Genomic DNA, 27,611 nt, shown 5'->3' with positions numbered 1-27,611 from the left:
GGGTGAAAACTTGGCAAATGGACTTCAATGCAGGAATGTGAGATTGTGCACTTTGGAAAGAGGAATGTAATTCAGGCTATTATTTAAATAGAGAAAGATTGCAAAAGAGCAAGGCACAGAGAGACCTGGGTGTTCTCAGTATGAATTACACAAAGTAAGAGGCAGGTACAGCATGTGGGGAGGGAGGCAATTGGCATATTTCCCTTGATTGCAAAATGGTTGAAGTTTAGAAACAGGGAGGTATTAGTACAGTTATACAGATACTGGTGAGGACTGGCTAAGCAGGTGTATGGTGTAATGGTCTTCATTAGTCAGTGGATTGAATTCAAGAGCCACGAGGTAATGTTGTAGCTGGTTAGGCCACTCCATTCTACACACTTCCTCATTACCAGAAGGATGTGGAAGCTTTAAAGAGGGTGCAGAACAGACTTTCCAGATGTTACCTGGACTAGAGGTATGCCTTATGAAGACAGGTTGAGCTAGTTAGGGCTTTTCTCTTTGGAGTGATCGAGACTGAGAGGTAACTTGATAGACGTATACGTGATGATAAAAGACACCGATACAGTGGATAGCCAGAGACTTTTCCCTAGAGCAAAAATGGCTAATAGAAGGGGCAAATTTTAAGGTTAATGGAGGAAAGTATTGGGGAGACGTCAGATGTCAAGTTCTCTGTACACAGAGTGAAAGGTCCATGGAAATCCCTGTCAGTGGTGGTGTAGAGGCAGATACATTACAGGCTCTGCATTTTGCAGATCCCTTGTTCTTTTGTCTTAGTTCTTGTGTCAATAGTCTCATTTTCTCACTGCATCCAGATTGACCAGATGACCTGCCAGAACATATTGCCATAGTCACTTTGGTTTCATCCCATCAGAGGCACATCTCTACCCCACCCTTCCCTTATCAATTTTCTTCTGTTCCCGTCCCAGTCTCTGACCTGAAACATTGACTCTGTTTCTCACCCTACAGGTGTAGCCTGACCTACTGGGTTTTGCCAGCGTTTTCTTTTTTTTTGTTTTATTCTCTCCGTTGATGGTGGCTGAACAAACGTTTGGTTTCAATCAAAGTTCAAAGTAAATTTTATTATCAAAGTACATATATGTGACCAAATATAACCCCAAGCTTCATTTTCTAACAAATCTACAGAATAATAACTATAACAGAACTACTGAAAGACCACTCAACTAGGCTGTTCAAACAGAGTGCAGAAGACAGATAACTGTACAAATGCAAAAGAAGAAACAATAATAGTAAATAAATTAGCAATAAGTATCGAGAACATGAGACAGGGACCCAGAAAGTGAGTCCACTGTTTGTAGGAACATTTCAATGAAGGGGCAAGTGAAGTTGAGTGAAGTTATACCTTTGGTTCAAGAGCTTAATGGTTGAAGGGTAGTAACTATTCCTGAACCTGGTGGTGTGAGTCCTGAGGCTCCGGTACCTTCCTCTTGATGACGGCAGAAAATATCTAGATATTTTCTCTATCATCTAGAGAAAGCAAAAACCTTACTCACCATTGATGCTTTTAATGCAATTTTCTTTTGAAGTATCCACCTTCCTTGAGGCAGCACTTTTCCTTATCCAAGTCACAGAAAACTACAGAACAGAAAGGCCAATCAGCCCATCCAGTTTGTGCTGAACTATTATTTTGCCTAGTGCCATTGACCTTCCTTGTGTATGATTCATTTGTCAGCAGTAAAATAGTGCCTTTATCAACTCAAATTGTTGCTTGCTAAGATCTTCTGTATAAAGAACCAATCAACAGGTGACATCAGATCCTGTCTCTTCACTCACAGCACACATGGAGGTCATGTGCAAGTAAGAGGATGTACCATTTTTCTCCTGGCAGCTGTTGATTAGTGTCACAACAACCTTACACCCAGCATCAGCGAGCCCAAAGAAATGATTGTGGACTTCAGGAAGGAGATATAACGAAAACATACCCTGGTACTCATTGAAGGGTCAGCAGTGGAACAGCTTCAAGTTCCTGGGTGTTAACATCTCAGATGATCGAAGCTGAGATCAACATATTGATGCAATGACAATGAAGACATGCCAGTGGCTACACTTCATCTGCAGATTTGATATGTCACCGAAGACTAGCAAATTTCTACAGATGTACAGTAGAGAGCTTTCTGACTGGTTGCATCATCATCATCTGGAATGGAGTTGCCAATGCAAACCATAGCAAGGGCCTTCAGAAGGTTGTAGACTTGGCCAGCTCCACCATGGGTATAGACCTCCCCACCATCAAGAAACAACACAAAACTACACTAGACTAAGTGAGACAGCACAAGGCTACACTAGACTACGTAAAACAACACAAAAACTACACGAGACTACAGACCTACCCAGGACTACATAAGGTGCACAAAACAGTGCAGGGCAGTACAATAAATAATAAACAAGACAATAGGCACAGTAGAGGACAAATTACAATATAATAATAAATGATGTGGATGTTAGTCTAATCTCTGGGTATTGAGGAGTCCGATGGCTTGAGGGAAGAAATTGTTGCACAGTCTGGTCGTGAGAGCCCGAATGCTTCGGTACCTTATGCTAGATGGCGGGAGGGAGAAGAGTTTGTGTGAGGGGTGCGTGGGGTCTTTCACAATGCTGTTGGCTTTATGGGTGCAGCGTGTAGTGTAAATGTCTGTAATGGCAGGAAGAGAGACCCCGATGATCTTCTCAGCTGATCTCACTATCCTCGGCAGGGTCTTGCGATCCGAGACGGTGCAATTCCCGAACCGGGCAGTGATGCAGCTGCTCAGGATGCTCTCGATACATCCTCTGTAGAATGTGGTGAGGATGGGGGGTGGGAGATGGACTTTTCTCAACCTTCACAGAAAGTAGAGACGCTGCTGGGCTTTCTTGGCTATGGAGCTGGTGTTGAGGGACCAGGTGAGATTCTCCACCAGGTGAACACCAACAAATTTGGTGCTCTTAATGATCTCAACAGAGGAGCCATCAATGTTCAGTGGAGAGTGGTCGCTCCATGTTCTCCTGAAGTCAACAACCATCTCTTTTGTTTTGTTCACATTCAGAGACAGGTTGTTGGCTCTGCACTAGTCCGTTAGCCGCTGCACCTCCTCTCTGCATGCTGACTCATCGTTCTTGCTGATGAGACCCACCATGGTTGTGTCATTGGTGAACTTGGTGATGTGATTCAAGCTGTGTATTGCTGCACAGTCGTGGGTCAGCAGAGTGAACAGCAGTGGACTGAGCACACAGCCCTGGGGGGCCCCCGTGCTCAGTGTGATGAGCACGAGGGGGCCTTTACTCATTACTACTATCAGGGAGGAGGAGAGGAGCAATAAGACCCACACTCAACATTTCAGTAACAAGTTCTTCCCTTCTGCTATCAGATTTCTCAGCAGTCAACAAACCTATGGATGCTACTCTTTTGCACTATTTATTGATTTTTTGTTTGTAACTTGTAATATTTGGTTATGCTTACTCTGTACTTCTGCTGCTAGAAAACAACAAAATGACAAATATCAGTGACAATAAATCTGATTCATATTCAGAGTTAACAATACATTTTGCTGTCATTAGTCATAGTGTGAGTCTCTTTATGGACTTTCCATCACATGTTGATCTAGATCTGCTTCCTAATTATAACGAATATAAGCTTCCTCTGTTGTATCACTAATTCTGAGTTTCAGTATGTACATGGAATCATAACATAAGACCATAAGACGTAGGAGCAGAATTAGGCTATTTGGCCAATCCAATCTGCTCTGTCACTCCAGCATGGCTGAGTTATAATCTCTCTCAACCCCTGCCTTCTCCTTGTAATTTTTGAAGCCCTAACTAATATACCCAATGACTTGGCCTCCAAAGCTGTCTGTGGCAATGGCTCTAGAAAGATACAACTTCCTGTGTTTTGTAGATACCTGTTGAGATCCACCAACATTAATTTGTGAATCGTTTGCAATACCATTACAGCTGTATGATATACCTATCAGGACCAGTTTGTAATTCCCTAAAACCATCAGGCTCCTGAACTGCGTGGATAACTTCACTCATCTCTCAACACTGAACTGAGTCCACAACCTACATTTTCAAGGACTCTGCAACTCAACTTCACAATGTTACTTACTTATTTCCTTATTTGCACAATTTTTCTTATTTTGCAGTGTTTATTTATGTATAATTCTTCATAAATTCTATTGTATTTCTTCATTTTCTTTATGAAAATGAATCTCAAGGTAGTATATGGGGACACATTTGTGTTTTGATAATAAATTTACTTTGACTTTTGCCCTGGGGCCTACCTCTGGCTCTGACTTACAATAATATGGTGGTCTGTTTCGAGCAGAGTGCTCCCTGTCCCTTTGAGAACTTGTCCAAATGGGAGGAGGATTAAGTGTAAGATGAATGAGCCCTGGAGCTGAATTTTTCGCCAAGCCTCACCCTCTCTTTTCTTGCTGTGCAAACTCACTATTGCTCCAGTGAGGAGCAGGATAGAAATCTGACCACGGAATGAGCTGCTCTTCAGTGACATATTCATTCATGTCGGATTGGAGAGCAATTGTAACCATCCCCCAAAAGCCCTCACGTCCAGCTCATGCTTCCAGTCTAACAACTTGCTAATGCTAAAAAGGGACTTTATTTTCTAAACCTCCCAGGGCACAATTTGCCAGTTGTAATGCAGTGGAGGAAATTAGCCTCTTCATGGCATAGAACGGGACTATATATCACCTTCATTAAAACACAATGCAGCCATTTAATTCAACAATGCTGATACTTTTTCAGATGGAGATGTGATTCTTGGCTTGAGTATTGAAAGAAATTGCTCACTTCATTGCTGTTTTGAGGTTGTCCTTTTAAGCAATCAACATAAATGACATCAGACCACACAATGACACAAGTTTAGTATGAGAGGCTGCAAATCAAAGTTCTGATCTATCTTATTGAAGTATACTTCAGCTAGCTCTCCTTCTTCACTTGAGATTGATAATCACACCACTGAAAACTTGAAATAGAATTTTTCAATGACTGTGCAACAATATCTGGAGTGAGGTGGTGGAGGTGGTGAGAATAATAAATTAATGTCGATTTTGGGCAGAGCGCTCCCTGTCCCTTTGAGAATTTGTCCAAATGGGGCAAAGAAATGGAACAAAGAAAGGTGTTTCCCTTCCTCCACAATCAACACTGCCCGCAAATGCATCTCTTCCATTTCCCGCCACCCTACCAAGGATAGGATTCCTCTTGTCCTCACCTACCACCCCACCAGCCTCCACATCCAGCACATATTTCCGCCATCTCGAACTGGATCCCACCGCCAAGCACATCTTCCCCTCCCCCTAACTTTCTACTTTCCACAGGGATCGTTCCCTATGCAACTCCCTTGTCCATTCTTCCCCTCCACTGATCTCCCTCCTGGCACTTATCCTTGCAAGCGGTACAAGTGCTACACTTGCCCCTACACCTCCTCCCTCACTACCATTCAGGGCCCCAAACAGTCCTTCCAGACACTTCACTTGTGAGTCTGTTGGGGTCATATACTGTGAAGGAGAGGGGATAGGGTGTTCCTGGTGTGACCTCCTGTACGCGTGTGAGACCTGATGTAGATTGGGAGGCTGCTTCACAAGCACTGGAAGAAGTGGGATCTCCCAGTGGCCACCCATTTTATTTCCACTTCCCACTCCCATTCTGATATGTCTATCCACGGCCTCCACTACTGGCTCGATGAGGCTACACTCAGGTTGGAGGAATAACACTTCATATTCTATCTGGGTAGCCTCCAACCTGATGGCATAAACATCAATTTCTCAAACTTCTGGTAATGCCCTATCCCCTCTCCTTCACAAGTCCCCATCCCTTTTTTCCCTCTCTCAGCTTATCTGTTTGCCTGCTCATCGCCTCCTTCAGGAGTTCCTCCCTGTTTTCTTTCTTCCACGGCCTTTCTTATTAGATTCCCTTTCTCCTGCCCTGTATTGCTTTCACCAATCAACTTCTTAAATCTTACCTTCATCCCTCCCCCTCCCGGTTTCACCTATCACCTTGTGTTTCTCCTTCCCCTCCCCCATCTTTGAACTCTCCTCTTCATCTTCTCTTCTGCAGTCCTGCTGAAGGGTTCGGTCTGAGACCTCTCATCAGGACAGTAAAAAGATGAGAGGTCAGAGTAAGAAGGTGGGGGGAGGGGAGGAAGAAATACAAGGTAGTAGGTTATAGGTGAAACTGGGAAGGGGGAGGGGTGCTGTCACCTCACCTGGAAGGACTGTTTGGGGCCCTGAATGGTAGTGTGGGAGGAAGTGTCGGAGCAGGTGTAGTACTTGTTCCGCTTGCAAGGATAAGTGTCAGGAGGGATATCAGTGGGGAGGAATGAATGGACAAGGGAGTCGTGTAGGAAGTGATCCCCTGTGGAAAGCAGAAAGTTGGGGGGGAGGAAAAGATGTTCTTGGTGGTGGGATCCCATTGGAAATGGTGGAAGTTAAGAAGAATTACGTGCTGGATGCGGGGCTGATGAGGTTGTAGATGAGGAAGATATGCTGTTGAGGACAGTGTTGATGGTGAAGGAAGGGAAGCCCCTTTCTTTGGGAATCCCATCTCCTGTACTCAATACATAGATTTGTGAAGGCCAATGTGCCAAAAGCTTTTTTTAACAACACTACCTACGTGTGATGCTACTCTCAAGGAATTATGGATCTGTATTCCCTGTTCAACAGCACTCCAACCGCACTACCGCTCACAGTGTAAGACCTACCCTGGTTGGTCCTTCCAAAGTGCAACACCTCGCACTTGTTTGCACTAAATTCCATCTGCCACTTTTCAAACCATTTTTACAGCTGGTCCAGATCCTGCTGCAAGCTTTGATAGTCTTCCTCACAGTCCACTCTACTCACCATATTAGTGTCATCTGCAAACTTGCTGATCCAGTTAATCACATTATCATCCAGATCATTGATATAGATGACAAATGACAACAGACCCAGCACCAATCCATGTGGCATATCACTGGTCACAGGCCTCCGGTCGGAGAGGCAACCATTTACTACCACTCTCTGGCTTCTTCTGCAAAGCCAATGTCTAATTAAATTTACTACCGCGTGGCCAAGTGGTTAGGGCGTTGGGCTCACGATCTGAAGGTCGTGGGTTCGAGTCTCGGCCAAGGCAGTGTGTTGTGTCCTTGAGCAAGGCACTTAACCACACACTGCTCCAGTCCACCCAGCTGAAAATGGGTACCAGCAAATGCTGGGGGGTTAACCTCGCGATAGACTGGCGCCCTATCCGGGAGGGAGTCTCGTAATCTCAGTCACTTCACACCACAGAAACTGGCATAAGCACCGGCCTGATGGGCCACAAGGCTCGGGACAGACTTTAACTTTTTTTTCTTTTGAATGACAAGCAGCTGAATTTTCCTGAACAAACTCCCTTGTGGGACCTTGTCAAAGGCCTTGCTAAAGTCCATGTAGACAACATCTCCAGCCTTGCCTTCATCAACTTTCCTGGGAACTTTCTCCATAAGACTGATTAGTTACAACTTATCACGCACAAAGCCCATGTTGACTCTCCCTTGTCTATCCAATTTAAGATTGTGCTGGTGAAATATAGTGATGACCTGTTAACTAATAACTACTTTATTAATCACACTTTTCCTGGAAAACAATCACTGCAATCTACAGCCTGTAACTTCTCTTTTGGAGTTGAGCTTTTGAACTGCCAGAGTCGAGGCATTGGGGCCCAGGCCCGAGAGTGGGGAACAAGGCAACTTTTGGCCATTGCTGGAGTGGACTTGGAGCCAATTCAAAGTGGAAGAACCAAGGTGAGGCAGAGTCGATGCGGCAGAACCCAGGCCTGAGAGTGGGGAACAAGCTGATGTTTGGCCGTTTTCAGCGCAGGGCCAGACTCAGAAGGTAAGTGTGTCGGGGCCAGAGGCAAGAGACGGCCGGTGCTCAGGTCACTGCTCCATGAGGTTTACTCATCTGAAACTGTGGCCTGCTACTAAAAGGCTGCTGGATCGGCTGTGACTGGCCTTGTGGTTGTGAACTCACTTTCGCGAACTCTGGTTCGGAATGCAACTTGCGTGCTTTTTATTGTTTGCACGATTTGGTTTTATTTTGATGCACATTGGGTGGTTGATTGTCTTCATTTTTAATGGGTTCTGTTGGGTTTTATTTGCTCTGTGGCTGCCTGGAAGGAGACGAATCTCAAGGTTGTATAATGTACACATACTTTAATAATAAATATACTTTCATTTATCCATGTACTTATGCAATATATCCCTTAGAATTCCCTTCCAATAACTTTCCTGCTACTGATGTCAGGCTCACTGGCCTATAACTTCCTGCCTTATTCTTCAGCCTTCCTTAAACAACAGAACAACATTAACTATCCTCCACTCCTCTGGCACTTCACCCGTGGCTAAAGTATTTTAAATATCTCCACTAGAGCCTCTACAATTCCTCCACTAGCCCCCACAGGGCCTGAGGGAACACATTGTCAAGACCTGGGGATCTATCTATTCTAATTAGATTTTTTTTAGATTATGAGGACACGCAGTCCTCTTTTATTGTCATTTAGTAATGCCTGCATTAAGAAATGATACAATGTTCCTCCAGAATGATATCACAGAAACACAAGACAAACCAAGACTGAAAAACTGACAAAAACCACATGATTATAACATATAGTTACAACAATGCAAAACAATACCGTAATTTGATAAAGAACAGACCAAGGGCACGGTAAAAAAAAAAGTCTCAAAGTCTCTCGAAATTCCCATCATCTCGCGCAGACGGTAGAAGGAAGAAAAACTCTCCCTGCCATGAGCTTCCAGTGCCACAAACTTGCCGATGCAGCACCCAGGAAGCACCCGATCACAGCCAACTCTTGAGTCCCTCCGAAAACTTCGAGCCTCCGACCAGCCCTCCAACACCGAGCACCGAGTATCATCTCTGCCGAGCGCTTCGACCCCGGCCCCAGCAACAGGCAATCGGCAAAGCCGAGGATTTGGAGCCTTCCCCTCCGGAGATTCTTGATCGCACAGTAGCAGCGGCAGCGAAGCGGGCATTTCAGAGGTTTCTCCAGATGTTCCTCCGTGCTTCTCACATCTGTCTCCATCAAATCAGGATTGTGCACGGTACCTACTTACAAATATGACATCATTTCGGAGTGGCTGTGCGCGCTGCATCGCGCTGCCATCTTCTCCTCCCCTCCCTTTGCCTCAAGACAGCAGACAATTCCTTCTCTGTAATCTCTATAGGGTCCATGACCTTGCTGCTGCTTTGCCTCACATCTCTATGCTCTGTATCTGTCATCTGAGTAAAAACAGATTCAAAAAATCCATTTAAGATCTTCCCCACCTCTTTTGGCTCTACGCATAGATGCCCACTCTGATCTTCCAGAGGATCAATATTTTCCTTTGATATCCTTTTGCTCTTAGTATATCTGTAGAAGCCCTTAGGATTCTGCTTTAACATGTCTGCTAGATCAAGCTCATACGTTCTTTAGTCCTCCTCGTTTCCTTCTTAAGTGTTCTCTTGCATTTCTTATACTTCACAGGTACCTCATTTGTTCCTACCTGCCTATACCTGCTATGTGCCTCCTTTTCTTTCTTAAAACCATGTCTCAATATCTTTCAAAAGCCTAAGTTCCCTAAACCTGTTATCCTTGTCTTTTATTCTGACAGAAACATACATACTCTACTCTCAGAATTTCATTTTTGAAGGCGTCCCACTTACCAAGTAAATCATTTTCCAGAACACAGCCTGTCCCAATCTACACTTGCTCAACCCTTTCAACTACCATCAAAATAGGCTTTTTTTCCCGTTTAGAATCTCAACCTGAGGACCAGACCTATCTTCTTCCATTAAGATCGCAAAATGCAAAGTGTTCCCCTACACCAGCAGTCCCCAACCACCGGGCCGCAAAGCATATGCTACCGGGCCGCGAGGAAACGATATGATTTGGCGATATGAAGCGATAAGGGTCAGCTGCACCTTTCCTCATTCCCTGTCACGCCCACTGTTGAGCTTGAACCCACGCGAGGTCATTACGCACGCGAGGTCATCAGTCGGTATGAGTAAAAAAACAAACGTCGCTTGAGAGTTTCTTTGGAAGAGGTGGTAGGGGACATAAAAGGCCTACGATGATGATAACACAGAGACAGCTGAGGCAGACACTGCAAAAAAAAACAAAGCTTCCTTCAACAGAAAATACGACGAGTTGTTCATAAAATATGGCTTTATTGCAACTGGTGACTCGCACGCTCCAAGCCCCCTGTGTGTGATATGTGTGTGATAGCTGTCTAATCGCTACAGAGATTTCTTTCAGGAAAAAGGTCACCACTGGCAGCACACTTCAGTGATGAGCAGTGGATAGCAAAACTCGCTTATCTGTGTGACATCTTCAACCTGCTCAATGAACTCAATATGTCACTTCAGGGGAGAATGACAACTGTCTTCAAGTTGGCAGATAAAGTGTCTGCTTTCAAAGCTAAACTGGAAATGTGGGGACGGCGGGTGGACAGGGGCATATTTGACATGTCCCCAACATTAGCTGGGATTTTGGGAGAGACTGAGGCTGCACCGTCTTTCTCACAGCTGGTGCGCGATCACCCAACTTCGCCCTCGACAGAATTTGAGTGTTACTTCCCAACCGCAAATGACCCAAGACGTGCAAAGGAATGGGTCTGTGACCCATTTGTGAATGTCTCTGGTGAATCATCCATGTCAGTGCGGGAAGAAGATCAACTCCTCGAGCTTGCAAATGATGGTGGGCTGAAAAGTATGTTTGACATAACATCTCTGCCGGCATTCTGGATCAAAGTCAAGGCTGAATATCCTGAGATAGCCACGAAAGCACTGAAAATGTTTCTTCCATTTCCAACATCATATCTCTGCGAAACGGGATTTTCTGCAATGAGTGCAATGAGAACTAAATTGCGGAATAGACTGGACATAAGGAACCCCCTTTTAGTATCACTGTCTCCCATCACCCCTCGATGGGACCGTCTTGTTGCAGGGAAATAAGCCCAGGGCTCCCATTGATTCAGCAATATTGGTGTGTTGCAATGATTTTATATGTTCATACAGGGAAAATATGTGCTGTGTGTTTAATATTAAATTCGTTAGATAAACCCTTTTAGAAACAAAATTGAGTAGATTATTAGCCACTTATAAGTGACATAGTTTCACCTATATTACGGTCATGATTAACACCAGCAAGAATATTGACAACATTAAATCGGTCTGCGGTGCAAATAAGGTTGGGGACCCCTGCCCTACACAACCTTCTGTTATATGCCCTGTCTCATTCCTTGATAGTAGATGTGGTATCACACTCTCTCTAATTGGAATTTCTATGTATTGATTAAGGAAACTTATCAATACATATTTGACACACTCTTTCCCATCCAGCCCTTTTACAGTTTGGGAGTCCTATAATTGGAAAGCAAAAATCACCTACCTTATGTTTCTTGCCACAGTCTGCGATATTTCTACAAATTTGCACCTCTAAATTCTGCAGACTGTTGGGTGGTCAACAATATAATCCCATTAACATGGTTATACCTTTCTTATTCCTCAGTTCTGCCCATAAAGTCTCAGTGGGCGAGCTCTCCATTCTGTCCGGATTGAGCTCTGTCATGACACTTTCCCTGACTACTAATGCCACCCTTTTAATCCCTCGTGCTCTAACACGTCTAAAACAATGAAACCCTGGAACGTGGAACTGCCAGCCCTGCCCCTTCTGCAACCAAATCTCACTAATGGCTACAACGTCATAATTCCACATGCTGATCCATGCCCTAAGCTCATCCGCCTTTCCTACAATACTCCTTACATTGAAATATATGGAGCTCAGAATATTAGTCCCACCATGCTTGATTTCTTGATTCCTGACTTCGTATGTAGGCTTAACAGCATATTTCTCCACAAGAGCTCCACTCTCTGTTCAGGAGCTCTCCCAATTTCTGACCTTCCTAGCACATGGCACTGGTAGCAGTCCGAAGATCACATCTCCGGAGGCCCCGTCCTTTAATATAGCACCAAACTCCCTGAACTCACTTTGCAGAACCTCATTACCCATTCTACCCATGTCATTGGTACCGATATGGACCAAGGTCTCTAGCTGCTCACCCTCCACTGAAGAATGCTGTGGACTCAATCTGACCCTGGGAGGCAACATACCATCTGGGAATCCTGCTGTCATCCACAGAGCCTCCTTTCTGTTCTCCTAAGCAATGAATCCCCTATCACCACGGTTTGTCTATTCTTCCCTCTTCTCTTCTGAGCCACAGAATCAGACTCAGTGCCAGAGACATGACAACTCTGATTTTACTCAAACTGGTCATCCTCCCAACAGTTTACAAATCGGTACACCTGATGTTGAAAGGAACCCCACAGGGGTACTCTGCACTGGCTGCCTATCCCCTTTCTCCCCCCCTGACGGCCACCCAGTTACCTGTGTCGTGTACCTTGGGTGTAACTATCTCTCTGGCTGTCCTGTCTATCAACCCCTCAGCCTCCCGAATGATCAAGTTCCAGTTCCAACTCCTTAACACAGTCGGCTAGAAGCCGCAGCAGGATGTACTTCTTACAGGTGTAATCGTCAGGGGCACTGGACAACTTCCTACATTCCACTATCCTTTATTCCTTTGTGCCATCTCCACTGCCCTAAATGTGCAATAAGAACCAAACAATAAATAACAAAGGAGAACTCCACCTACGGCCTACGTCTCTCCTCACCAAAGCCTCTCAACTCCCCTCTCCAACACAGGCCCAGTCACTCAGTGACGGCCTTGTTGGAGGTAATGGCCTGCAATCCCAGCCACAGCTGACGTGCATCCAATTCTGTCTCTGACCTCAATCAGAATTGTTTCTTTGCCCTTCAAGCAACCTTCTGTAAGTCGTACCTGGATTTCGGATCAACAGATGAATAGATAGTTGATGATTAGCGCAGCCTTGGAGGGCTAAAAGGCCTGTTCCTGAGCCTCATCTCTGTATGATTCTATAAGTTTAATTTGCAAATAGTGTTTATTAATGAAATTTTCTTGAATATTTGCTTATTATATCAATATTTGAAAAACAATGTTCAAACTTGTATAAATTTAAAACAAGCTTTAATGGACTTACCAAATTTCAGCTTCTGCTGATTAATTCATTTTGTGGCTATGAATCTCTAAATTGCATTTTCTTGAGCCTGTTCTTCTAGAGGTACATTTCAGTTTTGACGACCTTTGATAACCTTACTTTGAATCACCTGTTTACCGAAAGATTTCTGGGATTATGGGTGAAGTGAGTGCCAACTGAAACAGACCCCTTCCAGCCCACCCACATACCTGGCTAGCCACATCAAACAATGTGTCAACAATATGATCAATGATTTAAGGCCAATTACTGTTTAAACTGCCAATTACACCATGGTAGCAGAGGGTCAAAGAAGAAATCACTGTGCTCTCTGTCGAGTGTGGAGGCCTGCAGAAAATGAAATCCATTTTTTTTCTTTGAACTGACGCTTTGTGATTTTGTGGTTGAACACGCTGCAAATGCAAGGTCAGAATTTAGGGCAAATGTCCCAACTGAAGTTTTTACATACCTGTAAGGAATGGCTTTTTGATTCCAGGAAGAGAAAGATTAATCAGGCTCGTTGACTGGATGCACTTATGCAGGCCTCTGAGTGTAACGTTGGCCTTGTGTATTTGTTTATCAGCGTTAAATGAAAAATCACATTTGCTCTGTAAAGAAAGAGCAAATAAAAACATCTTAATCAAGGGAGATTAAGCCTAATTAATTTGACTTTAGAGGATTGGAAGATGAGCAATGTGCTTCTAATGAATACCTAGTTAAGCAGACTGGGGTCTGGATAATGGAGAGGAGAGCTGGTGCACCCTACAGTAAAAAGTAGATACAGCCCAGTCTGTCACAGGCAACACCCTCAGCTCCATTCAGCACATTTACACAAGAGTTCTGGCAATAAAAAAATAGCATCCGGGCCTCCCGCCATCCAGGCCATGCTCTCTTCTTGTTGCTACCATCAGGCCCACACCACCAGGTTCAGGAACAGTTATTGCACTACAACCATCAGGCTCTTGAAGCAGCATGGATAACTTCACTCACCTCGACTCTGAACTGATTCTGCAAGCTTATATGCTCTCTTTCAAGGTCTCTACAACTCGCGTTCTTGTTTGCGTATATATTTTTTTATTTGCGTAGTAGACATACGCTGATGCGTCTTTTTTCCATAAAATCTATTGTATTTCTTTATTCTCCCATAAATGCCTGAAAGGAAATGAATCTCGAAGTCGTATATGGTAACATATACGTACTTTGGTCAGTACGGAAGAAGATGGCGCCAGTGACCAACTTGGCTAAAGGTGACTTCCTCCAGACGGTTCACAAAACGGCTTCTTTCACTTCTTTCTCGTCTTCTTTTTCTTTCAGATGTGGTTCTGGGAGCCTGCAATCTACATTTTGATGGTGTTTTTTCAGGCTGGTTGAGTGATCTGGCATGTTGCTGTCTCCGAAAGGATTCTGTGAGGCGTGTGACCTTGAGGCCAAGAAGTCTGGAGACAGGGAGCAAGCCCCTGATTGGCTCCATTTCTCGCTGATCTCATTGGTTAAAGTGCCAAGGAAGATTAAAATCATGGAGGTGAGTGCGGAAGGTGGGCGGGTGTTCCGCGCCATCTACCAGCATCGCTGTAACTGCTGCCGAAGGGAGGAGTTTGCATGTGACAGTCTCTCTCTCTCTTTCCGGAGGAAGGTCCCTGCGTTCCAATGGTCTTTCTCTCCTTCAATTCCGTTGGAGAATGGTGTTGGAGTCCTGGGTCTTGGGCAAAGTTTGATCAACACAGTTTGAGGAATGGCCTCTGCAGTTCACTTAATGATGTGTTTCTGGTTTCTGGTAGCTCCTTTTTTTGTTGTTATATTGGCCAATGCTAATCGGGGTGGCCAGCAGACAGTGAACACTGAGCTGAACTAAATATGCCTGGACTCTTTCGATTTTGTGTTCTATATTCTGTGTTTTTCACTCTTTTTTGTTGCCATTTGGGTCAATGATGTTTTTCTTTCAACAAGTTCCATGGTTTTCTTTGCTTCGTGGTTGTCTGAGGAGAAGACGAATCTCAGGGTTGAAAACTGCATACATACTTTGATGTTTAATGTACTTTGAACTTTGAATTTACTCTGACTTTGACTTTGGATACAGACGATCAAGCCGGCAAACTGAATTCATGTCCCAGCAAGAATCTGTCATATTTACAGGTAGATGTTATGTTCCTTACTATTTTCACACAACAATTAAATTAAAATTACCCCCATTTTGTTTATAATAAGTCACCGTATTTAAAAAGAAGTGCAACAAGACCAATTGACCCAAAGATCTTGTGTCAATATCTTGTTACCCATGGCAGTCAATTACTGATCAAATGTCAATTGTTTTCTTGTGGTCTATTTTACTTTAGTTTACAATGTCCTAAGTAACTTTTGGAATGTAATACTCCTTCAAAAAAACAGTTAGGGAAATGAAACATTTCTCTCATTTCAGACTACTGTTGTATGGACATATGCAACAGGATGACAATGTATCATGCAGTATGCTGCTATGTAAGTAACATTTAGGGAGCATATGCTTCCAGAGTCATTCATAGTCCAAATTTCAATACTGCTCTCTTATGTTTCATACCAGCAAAACAGTACTAGGAATCGTACCGTTAAAAGTTCAAAGTTCAAAGTAAATTTATTATAGAAGTACACATATGTCACCACATACTACCCTGAGATTTATTTTTCTTGTAGGCATTCACATTACAAACCGAGAAGTAGAATAGAAACAATGAAAAACAACACACGAGCAAAGACCGACAAACAACCGATGTGGGAAAGACAAGCTGTGCAAATACAAAAGGAACAGTTTAAATAAATAAATAAACAAACAAACAAACAAAACTGCAAAAATGAGTTGTGGAGTCCTTGAAAGTGAGTCAATAGGTCTAATAGCAGTGGTGTCCGCAAACTTGAATAGCTGTTCTCAGTGGCACCGTCATAGGTATAAAGCAAGTTGCTATTGAAATTATCATTTACGTTACAATTGTATGAGGAAAGCACTATGCTATGGATATGTACGGAAGAAGATGAAGTACAAATTACAAAGAAGAGGTTCCAAAGCTTTTGTCTTCATAGGCTGCATTGGCATATACCACACATCAAGTTCCATATAAGTTGAAAGAAGGTAACAAATTAATTTGTATACATCCCAAGTTCTAAATAAATCCGTGTCCATAAAATCCCACGGAAATCAACAGATGTGAATTTGAAGAGAAATCAAAATGATTTTGCCTTCAATGAGCCACAAAGTCAGGATCTCATTGTTTCAGGATTTAAAGCCATAAACAGCACTCTCTAAAATAACCATATAAGTTATAATATGTATTTTCAAATCTAATTTACATGATATTGATTCCTACATTATATCATATATGGAATTTATCATATGGAAACTGGCTGATCATCCCATCTCATATGCGATGAACTGCTGTAGCAGAGACCATAAGACCATAAGACATAGGGATAGAATTAGGCCTTTGGGCCCATCGAGTCTGCTCCTCTATTCAATCATTGCTGATCTTTTTTCTCCGCTCCTCAGCCCAGCCTTCTCCCCATAATCTTTGATGCTATATCCAATCAAGAACGTATCAATCTCTGACTTCAATACACCCAATTACCTGGCCTCCACAGCTGCAACAAATTCCACAAATTCACCACTCTTTGGCTAAAGAAACTTCTCTGCACCTCTGTTTTAAATGGATGCACCTCTATCCTGAGGCTGTGCCCTCTTGTCCTAGACTCTCCCACCATGGGAAACATCCTTTCCATATCTACTCTCTTTAGGCCTTTCAACGTACGAAAGGGTTCAATGAGATCCATTCTAGATTCCATCAAGTAGAGACCCAGAGCGATCAAACCTTCCTCAAAACAACTCTTTCATTCCTGGAATCATCCTTGTGAACATCCTCTGGACCCTCTCCTATGCCAGCACATCTTTTCTAAGATGAGGAGCCCGATACTGTTCACAATACTCAAAGTGAGGCCTCACCAGTGCCTTATAAAGCCTCAGCATCACATCCTTGATCTTGTATTCTAGACCTCTTGAAATGAATGCTGACATTGCATTTGCCTTCCTCATCATCGAATCTACCTGTAAGTTAACCTTTAAGGTGTTCTGTACAAGGCCTCCCAAGTCCCTTTGCATCTCAGATTTTTGGATTTTCTCCCCATTTAGGAAATAGTCTGCACATTTATTTCTTCTCCCAAAGTGCATGACCGTGCATTTACCAACACCGTATTTTGTTTGCTACTTTCTTGCCCTTTCTCCTAATCTGTCTAAGTCCTTCTGCAGCTTTTTGGCTTCCTCAATACTACCTGCCCCTCCACCAATCTTCGTACCACCTGCAAACTTGGCAACAAAGCCATCTATTCCATCATCTAAATCATTTATATACAGCATAAAAAAGATGCAATCCCAACACCAACCCCTGTAGAACATTACTAGTCACTGGCAGCCAACCACAAAAGGATAATTTTATTCCCACTTGCTGCCTCCTACCAATCAGCCAATTCTCTAACGATGCCAGTAACTTTCCTGTAATACCATGGGCTCTTAAATTAGTAAGCAGCCTCATGTATGGCACCTTGTCAAAGGCCTTCTGAAAATCCAAATATGCAATATCTACTTCATCCCCTTTATCTATCCTACTTGTAATCTCCTTTAAGAATTCCAACAGGTTTGTCACGCAAGATTTTCCCTTAAGAAAATGATGCCGGACTTTGTCCTACCTCGTCCTGTGTCACCAAGTACTGCATAACTTCATCCTTAACAATTGACTCCAATGTCTTCCCAAACACTGAGGTCAGGCTAACTGGTTGATAATTTCCTTTCTGCTTCCTTCCTCCTCTCTTAAAGAGTGGAGTGACAATTGTAATTTTCAAGTCCTCTGGCAACATGCTAGAGTCCAATGATTTTTAAAAGATCATTACTAATGAACCCACAATTTCTATCACCATCTCCTTCAGAACCCTAGGGTGCAACTCAGCATGAGCAACGTCACCAGAGAGACATTGAAGCTAGTGGACACAGAGTGGATTCAACAAAATGAGACACTCTTGGAGGAAGAGATCTGTGTGATCCCATATTATATGCTAGAGATCAAAGGTAGCAACAGGACAATTCTATACTTATAATGTACCTACAATGCTTCCTCTGAATTACATATAATGTTCACACCTCCTTCTTCGCACCTACACTGCAGACACCAAAATAATGTTCATCAGCATTGCCTGGTTTTCAATTAACTGGTATTCACGGCTCCTGGAAGCCATTGTCCAGGACTGCATTTTAAATTTAATCTACAGATCTCAAGATTAGTTGCTAAAGTAAATATTTGCTATATGCTCTAATTCCAGAATATGTCCTACAGAACCACCTTGCCCAACTGAGCAGTAGTCTTACATACTTCAGTTAATTTATACATGCGCATTTATTCCATTTACCTGCGAGCAGCAATCTAACCGCTTAAATCAAGTGTAACAGAGCTCAATGGATTTGGTATGAGAATATCAGCCTGTTAGATTCATTCCCTTTGCTGTATTATCTGTATACCCTTAATGAATTGCTCAAGGCAGCTTTTCACAAAATGTGCCAGATATCCTACTGGATAGAGGGGGGAAAGGTCAAAGTTCAATATTCAAAATAAATTTATTATCTATGTGCTTACACTGTACGCCATCATATACTACCCTGAGATTAATTTTCTTGCAGGTATTCACAGTAGAATATTAGAATCAATGAAAAACTATGCAAGGCAACCAACAATCAATCAAAGTGCAAATACAAAAAAATCAAATAATAGTAAATGAATGAATAAATAAATAATACCGAGAACATGAGTTATAGAGTCCCTGAAGGTGAGTCCATAGGTTGGTTCAGTGCTGAGGTGAGTGAAATTATCCACACTGGATCAGGAGCCTGATGATTGAAGGGTAGTAACTGTTCCTGAACCTGGGGGTGTGGGACCAAGGACTCCTGTACCAGTATTCTGATGGCAGCAACGAGAAGACAGTATGGCCTGGATGGTGGGTGTCCTTGAAGATGGATACTGCTTTCCTGCAGTAGTGCACCTTGTAGATATGCTCAGTGTCACGGAGGGTTTTGCCTGTGATGGACTGGGCTGCATCCACCACTTTTTGTAGGGTTTTCAGTTCTTGGGTGTTGGTGTTTCCATACCGGACCATAATGCAACCAGTCAGGATACTCTTCACTATGCATCTTTGGAAGAATTTATAGAAGAAAATTACTATCAGTCAGCCTTACTGCACGAATCCTCTGCCCAACATGCTGTTCACTTGTTTGACACGTGGAGCAGTTTGTAAACAAGATGGCAGAGCAATAATGTGCTGGAGTTTGCACCCTATTTTTGAGAAAACACCCCTTGCCTCTTTATTCTCTGTTGAGTTACTGCTCTCTATTGCAGGTCTTCATTCAGAGCCTGCTTACCTGTAAGCTGTTGTTCAAACTGATAACTTGTCAATGTTTATTCCTTTCCTCTTAAGCCAAAGTGGGAACTAAAATGCTGTTGCAAAGCGGAGTTATCTCGCTTTCAATCCATACGCAGAGTTTTTGGTCTTAAGTCTTTTTTATTTCTTCCTGTTGGGAAATGTTTAATTTCTATTTGATAACTCTGTTTTGTGATTCAATTGGAATCAAAGATTTCATATTCAAAGAATCATGCACACAGGTTACATATCAACACTAAGCACGCAATCTGAATCAGTGTTGCTTACCGATTATCCGACCTTCAAATAAAGTTGTAACACATTACAAAAGTAAACAAGTTGATACCAAAATAAAGTGAAAGTGAAGACTTACTTGGTGATTTTACCATAAATCATTTTCGGAGATCAAAGTGAAGATGCATATATGTATAAATAGACTAAAACGAAAAACTATTTAACTCCAAATCAATTTCACTTCAGACCTAAATTCAATTTATTCAGGAGGAGGACAAACTGTAGTTTACTGATGTCATTTGCACAGCACTGCGTGTATTACATATATCATTTGAAATAATCTCAATTTTACATTTCAATTTTGTTTCAAAACTATGAATGATATTTCCTGGACATTAAAGGTATTAAATCCACTGGCCGACAAGAGTAAATGGAATTTTTAACCAAGGTGCTATCAGATCAGAAAGGAAAACCAGTTTTAAAAAGTGAGTGGTGCCTGTTGGGACTTGTCTGTGGAGCAGGAGATTTCTTGGGTTATTAATAACCTAGCAAGTGCCAGTAAAAGGAAATTAGGTTTTAAGTGGAGCAGCCATTGTTGGAGAGAGCCATTGTCAGGCTTTGGCTAAACTGGCTTCAGTGAGGACAGACAGAGGCTAAGGGTGCTGAGTCTATTGGAGTCATTTATTTGATGGTACAACTTAAGCTTGAGAAGTCAGAGCCAAAGGTATAACAAGTGTAGGCAGGAATGCTAGCGGAATGCTCCTCTGGTAAGATGTGGGACTGCAGAATACCTAACGGTCTCACTCATGACCACATTTGCAGGAAGTGCACCCAAGCTCAGACAAGCTCAAGGAACTGGAGCTGGTGCTGGATGTAGTCAGGACATCCCGGGAAGCTGAAAAACTCATAGATGAGACATTTCCTGAGGTGATCACACCCAGAGTGCAGAGATAGTGGATGGGTGACCACCAGGGAAAGTAAAGGAAGTAAGCAGGCAGTGCTGGGATCCCCCAGGGCTATTCCCCTCAACAACAAGTATAACCCTCTGGAGAATGCTGATGGGGCACGACAGCAGCAGCCGGGCCAGTGACCATGTGGCCAGCTGAGGCTCAGCAGGGAAGGGTAAAGCCAGACAGAGTAATAGTGATAGTGATAGGAGACTCAATAGTTATGGGACAGACAGGCGATTCTGTGGCTGTGAAAGAGATGCCAGGACAGTGCATTGCCTGGCAGGTGCTAGGGTCAAAGATGTCTCAGAGCGGATGTAGAATATTCTCAAGGGGGAGGTTGTGGTGCATATTGGCATCAATGCCAGAGGTTGAAATGGGAAAGAGGTCTTGTACAGTGAGTATAGGGAGTCAGGGAAGAGACTGAACTCCAAGATCTCCAAGATAGTCATCTCTGGATTACTCCCAATGCCACATGCCGGTCAAGCTAGGAACGGGATGGTAGTACAGATGAACGAGTGGCTGAGGAACTGGTGCAGAGGGCAGGGTTTCAGCTTCTTGTATAATTGGAAACTTTCCTGGGGCAGGGGTGACAAGAGAGAGACACATTGCACCTAAACTGAAGAGGAAACAATATCCTGGCTGGGAGGTTTGCCACTGCTGCTCAGGAGGGTTTAAATTAGCTTGGAAGGAGATGGGAACCAGAGCACCAGATTAGAGAGTGAAGGGGTGAAGAGGAAGGTAGATGTCAGGGCCAGTAAAAACAGACAGGAGTAAAGAAATAGAAACAACTAATATGAAGTGTGTGCATATTTTAATGCTAAGAGTATTATGGGTAAAAGTGATGAATTTAGTACATGGAACTTCGATGTTGTTCAAGAAACAATGTTCAAGAACATTTATTTGTTCAAGAAAGCGAATACAGATAACCCAGGAAAGTATGGACCATTGAGTCTTACTTCAGTGGTGGGCAAATTAAAAACATGGAAAACCTACAGCAAATACAGGCCCATTGGCCCACAAAGCTGTGCTGAACATATCCTTAACTTTAGAAATTACCTAGGGTTACCCACAGCCCTCTATTTTTCTGAGCTCCATGTACCTGTCCAGGAGTGTCTTAAAAGACCCTATCGTTCCACCTCCACCACCGTCTCCAGCAGTCCATTCCACGAGCTCACCACTCTCTGTGTAAAAAACTTACTCCTCTTCCTCTTACCTACTTCCAACAAACTTAAAACTGTGCCCTTTCGTGTTAGTCATTTCAGCCCTTGAAAAAGGCCTATGACAATCCACACAATCAATGCCTCTCATCATTTTATACACCTCCATCAGGTCACCTCTCATACTCCATTGCTCCAAGGAAAAAGGCGACGTTCACTCAACCTGTTCTCATAAGGCATGCTCCTCATTCCAGGCAACATCCTTGTAAGTCTCTTCTGCACCCTTTCTATGGTTTTCACATCCTTCCTATAGTGAGGTGACCAGAACTGAGCACAGTACTCCAAGTATGGTCTGACCAGGGTCCTATATAGCTGCAACATTACCTCTCAGCTCCTAAACTCAATCCTACGATTGATGAAGGCCAATGCACTGAATGCTTTCTTAACCACAGAGTCAACCTGCGCAGCAGCTTTGAGTGTCCTATGGACTTGGACCCCAAGATCCCTCTTATCCACCACACTGTTAGGAGTCTTACCATTAATACTATATTCTGCCATCATATTTGACCTACCAAAATGAACCACCTCACAATTATCTGGGTGGAACTCCATTTGCCACTTCTCAGCCCAGTTTTGCATCCTATCAATGTCTCTGACAGCCCTCCACACTATCCACAACATCCCCAACCTTTGTGTCATCAGCAAATTTACTCACCCATCCCTCCACTTCCACATCCAGATCATTTATATGAAACACAAAGAGTAGTGGTCCTCGAACAGATCCCTGAGGCACACCACTGGTCACCGACCTCCATGCAGAATATGACCAATCTACAACCACTCTTTACCTTCTGTGGGCAAGCCAGTTCTAGATCCACAAATCAATGTCCCCTTGGATCTCATGCCTCCTTATTTTCTCAATAAGCATTGCATGGGGTACCTTGTCAAATGCCTTGCTGAGATCCATATACACCACATCTACTGCTCTACTTTCATCAAAGTGTTTAGTCACATCCTCAAAAAATTCAATCAGGCTCGTGAAGCACAACATGCCTTTGACAAAGCCATGCTGACTATAATTATGCCTCTCCAAATATTCATAAATCCTGCGTCTCGGGATCCTCTCCATCAATTTACCAACCACTGAATTAAGACTCACGGGTCTATAGTTTCCTGGGCTATCCCTACTCCCTTTCTTGAACAAGGGAACAACATCCACAACCCTCCAATCCTCTGGAACCTCCCGCAACCCCATTAATGATGCCAAGATTATCACCAGAGATTCAGCAATCTCCTCCCTCGCCTCCCACAGTAAACTGGGATACATCTTGTCCGGTCCTGGTGACTTACCCAACTTGATGCTTTCCAAAAGCTCCAGCACATCCTATTGCTTAATATCTACATGCTCAAGCTTTCAAGTCCTCTGTAAGTCATCCCTACAATTGACAAGATCCTTTTCCGTAGTGAATACTGAAGCAAAGTACTCATTAAGTACCTCTGCTATCTCTTCTGGTTCCATACACATTTTCACACTTGATTGGTCCTATTCTCTTATGTCTTATCATCTTTCCCTTCAATTACTTGTAGAATGCCTTGGGGTTTTCCTTAATCCTGTCCGCCAAGGCCTTCTCATGGCCCCTTCTAGCTCTCCTAATTTCTTTCTGAAGCTCCTTCCTGCTAGCCTTATAATCTTCTAGATCTCTATCATTACCTAGTTTCTTTGAACCTTTCATATGTTCTTCTTTTCTTCTTGACTAGATTTACAACAGCCTTTCTACACCATGGTTCCTGTACCCTACCATCCTTTCCCTGTCTCATTGGAACATACCTATGCAGAACTCCATGCAAATATCCCCTGAACATTTGCCACATTTCTTCCATACATTTCCCTGAGAACATCTGTTCCCAGCTTATGCTTCCAAGTTCCTGCCTGATAGCCTCATATTTCCCCTTACTCCAATTAAACATTTTCCTAACATGTCTGTTCCTATCCCTCTCAAATGCTATGGTAAAGGAGATAGAATTGTGATCACTATCTCCAAAATGCTCTCCCACTGAGAAATCTGACACCTGACCAGGTTCATTTCTTAATACCAGATGAAGTATAGCCTCTCCTCCTGTAGGCTTATCTATAAATTGTGTCAAGAAATCTTCCTGAACACACCGAACAAACTCCACCCCATCTAAACCCCTCGCTCTAGAGACATGCCAATTGATATTTGGGAAATTAAAATCTCCCACTACAAAAATCCTGTTATTATTACACCTTTCCAGAATCTGACTCCCTATCTGTTCCTTGATGTCCCTGTTACTATTGGGTGGTCTATAAAAAAACACCCAGTAGAGTTATTGACCCCTTCCTGTTCCAAACTTCCACCCACAGAGACTCCATAGACAATCCCTTTATGTCTTCCTCCATTTTTGCAGCCATGACACTATCTCTGATCAACTATGCCACATCCCACACCTCTTTTGCCTTCCTCCCTGTCCTTTCTGAAACATGTAAGGCCTGGCACTCTAAGTAACCATTCCTGCCCCTGAGCCATCCAATCCCCCAGCCACACATTTATCCTCCACCTCACTCTATTCCTATACTCACTGGTGTTGTTGGAGAAGATTCTGAGAGGCAAGATTTATGAACATTTGGAGAAACATAATTTGATTAGGGATAGTCAACATGGCTTTGCCAGGGGCAGGTCATGCCTTATGAACCTGAATGAATTCTTTGAGGATGTGATAAAACACTTTGATGAAGGTAGAGCAGTGGATGTAGTATATATGGATTCAGTAAGGCATTTGATAAGGTTCCCATGTGAGGCTCGTTCATAAAGTAATAAGACATGGGATCCAAAGAGATCTTGTTTTGTGGATCCAGAAATGGCTTGACCACAGAAGGCAAAGGGTGGTTGTTGATGGTTCGTATTCCGCATGGAGGATGGTGACCAATGATGTGCCTCAGGGATCTGTTCTGGAACCCCTTCTCTTGGTGATTTTTATAAATGACCGGATGAGGAAATAGAAGGGTGGATTAGTAAGTTTGCTGATGACACAAAAGTTTGGGGGTGTTGTGGATAGTCTGGAGGGTTATCAGTGGTTACAGCAGGGCATCGATAGAATGTAGAACAAGGCTGTGAATTGGCAGATGGAGTACAACCCATATAAGTGTGAAGTGGTTCATTTTAGTAGGTCAAATTTGAAGACAGAATATAATATTAATGGTAAGACTCTTAGCAGTGTGGAGGATCAGTGAGATCTTGGGGTCCATGTCCATAGGACACTCAAAGCTATATAAGACCTTAGTTAGAGCCCACTTGGAGTACTGTGTTCAGTTCTAGTCACCTCATTACAGGAAGGATGTGGATACTATAGAAAGAGTGCAGTGGAGATTTACAAGGATTTTGCCTGGATTGGAGAGCATGCCTTATGAGAATAGGTTGAGGGAATTTGGCCTTTTCTCCTTGGAGTGACGGAGGATGAGAGGTGACCTGACAGAGGTGTATAAGATGATGAGAGGCATTGACAGTGTGGATAGTCAGAGGCTTTTTCCCAGGGCTGAAATGGCTAACATGAGGGGGCATCATTTTAAGGTGCCTGGAAGTAGGTACAAGGGGGATGTCAGAGGTACGTTTTTCACACTGAGAATGGTGGGTGCGTGGCATGCACTGCCAGTGAAGGTGGTAGAGGCGAATACAATAGGGTCTTTTAAAAGACTCTTAGGTACACAGAGCTTAGAAAAATAGAGGGCTTTGCGGTAGGGGAATTTTAGGCAGCTTCTAGAGTAGGTTACATGGTCAGCATAATGTTGTTCACTGTAATGTGCTGTAGGTTTTCTATGTTTCTATTACAGAGGTGGTTGAGAGAGGGACAGGAATAGGTGCTTAATATCCCAGGGGCTTTGAAGTTTTAGAAAAGATAGAGAGGGAGGTGTAAGAGCTGGTGGAGTTACACTACTAAACAGAGACAGTACCAAAGCTGTAATCAGAGGGGACATAATGGAGAGCTCGTCCATTACTTCAACTGGATCGCACATGTATCACATGGGAACGTCGTGATATATGCAATTCATGTATTTTTACATATAACCTAAAATGAATTATGTAAGCAACGAAGGATGTCTATGTAGCCAGAACTCAAAATAGAAAGTTTGCAAGCACTCTGATGGAATTGTACTACAAACTTCCCAATAGACACCTGGACACCGAGGAACAGATATGCAGGCAGATTTAGTAAAGGTGTAAAACAATAGGTTTGTTGACATTGAGGGACTTCAACTTTCTCGCATAAACATGGGTCTTCTTAGTGGAAGAGGTTTAAATGGGGCAGAATTCGTTCGGTGTATCCAGGAGGATTTCTTAAATCAATATGTAGATAGTCCAACAAGAGGAGAAGCTGTACTGGACATGCTGTTGACTAATGAGCCTGGCCAGTGGGTTAGAGAGGGAACAATGACTACAACTCCTTAAATTTTAAGGTAGCTATAGATAAGGTTAAATATATCCCTTGTGGAGGAGTATTAAATTGGAGCAGGGCAAATTACAAGAGTATTTGGCAGGAACTAGGGAGAGTTAATTGGGAATAGCCGTTTATAAACAAGTCGACATCTGACATGCGGAGGATATTTAAGTACCTCCAGATACTTAAGCAGAAAGTACAGGACAGGTATGTTCCAGTTAGAGGGAAGAAGAGGGATGTAAAGGTAAGAGAACCTTAGCTGCTAATAGAGATGATGAATTTAATCAAGAATCAAATCGGGAAAAGTATGCAAAGCTTAGAAAACTAGAACCAAACAGCACTCTTCAGGATTATAAGTAGGCCAGAAAAGAACTTAAGGAAATTAGGAAAGACAGGAGGAGCCATGAAAAGCCCTTGGTAAGCAGGATTAAAGAGAATCCCAAGGCATTCCATACATATAGCAAGAACAAGAGGACACTTAGGGAGAGGGGAGGAGCACTCAGGGGTAAAGGAGGATGAGAGTGAGGTCCTTAATGAGTATTTTACATCAGTATTTACCAAGGAGGATGTGGGAGATAGGGAACACTCACAACATGCTGGAGGAACTCAGCAGGTCGGGCAGCATCTGTGGAAAAGATCGGTCGACATTTCGGGCCGGAACCCTTCGTCAGGTTCCGGCCCGAAACGTCGACCAATCTTTTCCACAGATGCTGCCCGACCTGCTGAGTTCCTCCAGTGTGTTGTGAGTGTTGCTTTGACCCTAGCATCTGCAGATTATTTTGTGCTGGGAGATAGGGAGATCAGCATTAAATGTTCCACAAGGATCTGTACTGGGACCTCTGCTGTTCGTGATGTATATAAATGACCTGGACTAAAATGTAGATGGGTTGGTTAGGAACTTGGCAAATGAAGATTGGTAGCATTGTGGACAGTGTAAAGGACTGGCTGAGAATACAATGGGATATAGATCAGTTGTTGATATGGGTGGAGAAATGGCAAATGGAGTTTCACCCAGCCAAATGTAAGGAGTTGCACATTGGTAGGTCAAATGCGAGAAGACAGTACACTGTTAAGAGCAAGATCCTTAACACTTTTGATGAGCAGAGCGATCTCGTGGCTCAAGTTTATTGCTCCTTGAAAGTCATATGGCATGTTTGCCTTTATTAATCAAGGCATCGAGTTCAAAAGACAGCAGGTTATGTTGCAGCTTTATAAAACTCTCGTTAGGCTGCATCTGGAGTATTGGTCACCCAATTATAGGAAGGATGATGAGTCTTTGAAGAGGATGCAGAAGAGGTTTTACCAGGATGTCACCTGGATTAGAG

General features: G+C 43.2%; 2 long non-coding RNA genes across 4 annotated transcripts in view; both read left to right on the top strand.

Annotated features, from left to right (window-relative positions):
- The first annotated feature begins 375 nt into the window (after positions 1-375).
- LOC134355740 (uncharacterized) lies at positions 376-15,819 on the top strand. Of its 2 annotated transcripts, none has more exons than XR_010020166.1 (5): positions 376-454; positions 14,388-14,595; positions 15,151-15,206; positions 15,490-15,548; positions 15,741-15,819. It is a non-coding gene; the product is annotated as an uncharacterized LOC134355740 (long non-coding RNA). The 2 variants fall into 2 exon arrangements; XR_010020169.1 differs by lacking the exon at positions 376-454 and adding an exon at positions 7,804-7,859.
- A 10,632-nt stretch (positions 15,820-26,451) lies between these two features.
- LOC134343473 (uncharacterized) overlaps positions 26,452-27,611 on the top strand; it is an 80,519-nt gene continuing 79,359 nt past the window's right edge. For both annotated transcript variants that reach the window (XR_010017236.1, XR_010017238.1), the window contains exon 1: positions 26,452-26,530. This is a non-coding gene — a long non-coding RNA (uncharacterized LOC134343473). The remainder of the gene's footprint in view (positions 26,531-27,611) is intronic.

The sequence above is a fragment of the Mobula hypostoma genome, chromosome 1 (assembly GCF_963921235.1).
Source record: "Mobula hypostoma chromosome 1, sMobHyp1.1, whole genome shotgun sequence".
Taxonomy (NCBI): domain Eukaryota; kingdom Metazoa; phylum Chordata; class Chondrichthyes; order Myliobatiformes; family Myliobatidae; genus Mobula; species Mobula hypostoma.
Note: the sequence above shows the minus strand (reverse complement) of the source record. Positions and strands in the feature narration are given on the sequence as shown.